At 34.4% G+C, this 2,017-nt stretch overlaps 1 protein-coding gene across 2 annotated transcripts in view; it reads right to left on the bottom strand.

Annotated features, from left to right (window-relative positions):
* Positions 1–686: 686 nt before the first annotated feature.
* LOC136853574 (uncharacterized) overlaps positions 687–2,017 on the bottom strand; it is a 105,782-nt gene continuing 104,451 nt past the window's right edge. The window contains exon 9 of one of the 2 annotated variants that reach the window (XM_067129312.1): positions 687–2,017. This exon is cut by the window's right edge and continues 491 nt beyond it. The gene's annotated coding sequence lies outside the window, so the exon portion shown is untranslated. The other variant, XM_067129311.1, reaches the window with a different exon arrangement.

The following is a 2,017-nucleotide window of genomic DNA, read 5'->3' on the forward strand; positions in this document are numbered from 1 at the left end:
ATATATATATATATATATATATATATATATATATATATATATATATATATATATATATATATATATATATATATATATATATATATCACATTTACGGAAACAAAAACCAGTAATTAAAAGCAAAATATTAGCCAACTGCTCTCAAGCATAAGAAAGGAAACTGATCAAAATCTCTGGCCTCATTTCTCTGCGGGTGTCTACTGTAAGTTAGTAAGTAAAGATTGTTAATTATTAGTAATCAGTCTCATGCTAAGCTAATCTACGCAAAACCAAATTATGCTATAAGGAGTTATTAACACAATCCTATTCCACAACCTGATTCCAGAATTCCAGTTTAAGATCTACGAACCATTCCCTCAAAACCAATGTTAATTTAAGGAGATTTAACAAAACGCTACCTCGGTTAAAATTCAGTTAGATTTACCTTAGGCCAATGTTATTATCATCATAAGCATTTGGGTCGTGGAAATATTAGCAGATAATAAGGGTTGATTGTCTCGCATTCTGTATTACAGCAATTTGAAGCGATGAGATTTAATTTTCATGTACAGCTCATTTTCTTGACAATTTCTTTCGGACTCTTTCGTTCTTTGTAAATGGCCTTCCTCCTCAATTCATCAAGGTGTATCTTATTATTATTTTTTATTTTCTGTGGCATACCTCCTCTTATTTTGTTACATTCCTTCTTTTTACATTTTTTATGGCAGTCGTTTCCAAATTTTTCTTGTTTTCACAACATTCAAGTTTCCAGATTTTTGTTGTTTTCATAGCATTCCAGTTTCCAGACTTTTCCTGTTTTCATAGCGTTACAATCTCAAGATTGTCCTTGTTTCCACAAGATTCCAGTTTCCCGATTTTTCCTTGTTTTTTTTAGCATTGCAGTTTCCAGATTCTTTGCTTTGACAACATTCCAGTTTCTATACTTTTCTTTTCACAACATTCCAGTTTCCAGATTCCTTCTTGTCTTCACAACATTTCAGTTTCCACACTTTTTCTTGTTTTCACAACATTCCAGTTTCCAGATGTTTCCTTGTTTTTCTTAGCATTCCAGTTTCCAGGAGTATTCTTGTCTTTCACAGCATTCCAGTTTCCAGATTTTATTGTTTCTCATATCATTCCAGTGCCCATATTTTTCTTGTTTTATCAACATTCCAACTTCCAGATTTTTTTCTTGTTTTCACAGCATTCCAAATTCCATATTTTTTCTTGTTTTCACAATTTCCAGTTTCCAGTCTTTTCTTGTTTTTATAGCATTCCAGTTTCCGGTCTTTTCGTGTTTTCACAGCATTCAAGTATCCAGAATTTTTCTTGTTTTCATAGCATTACAGTCTCCAGATTTTGTCTTTGCTTTCACAATATTCCAGTTCCAGATTTTTCTTGTTTTTTTCCGAAGCATTCCAGTTTCCAGATTTCTTGAATACTCCTGCTACCACCTCTTTCCTCTGTTCTTCCTCGACCTCCAGGAGTCAGCTAAAGGGAGACCCAGTCAGCTGGAGAATCAGTCTCCACGACACACCAGTCACTCACTCGGAACAATACAGCCACTGAAACTGGCGCCATTACAAATGAAACTAAAAGGATCCACGACCACTCCATTTTTGGGAGGGATTCCTGTCACTTGCCTTATCCCTCCTTCGTAAACGCTGCTCCATAATCCTTTCTGTGTGATATTTTCTTACAGATCTTAGCTCAGGAGTTCCAAAAGGCGTCAGGCTTTCGTCTGCTTTAAATAAAAACGAAGCTCATCCGCTTATTGATGAATTTAACTTTCCTCCTTATCATTTCTGTTTCACTTCTTACATAAATCTTAGTTCTTAAGTACCTAAAGGCGTCAGGCTGTCCTCCACTTTAAATAAAAAACAAAAGCTACTCTACTTATATCACATTAAACTTCCTCCTTAACCCTTCTGTTTTATTTCTTATATAAATCTTAGTTCTGGAGTTCCTAAAGGCGTCAGGCTTCCGTCCACTTTAAATAAAAACAAAGCTCATCTAATTAATGAATTAAACTTTCCTC

This window comes from Macrobrachium rosenbergii, chromosome 27, assembly GCF_040412425.1.
Source record: "Macrobrachium rosenbergii isolate ZJJX-2024 chromosome 27, ASM4041242v1, whole genome shotgun sequence".
NCBI lineage: Eukaryota > Metazoa > Arthropoda > Malacostraca > Decapoda > Palaemonidae > Macrobrachium > Macrobrachium rosenbergii.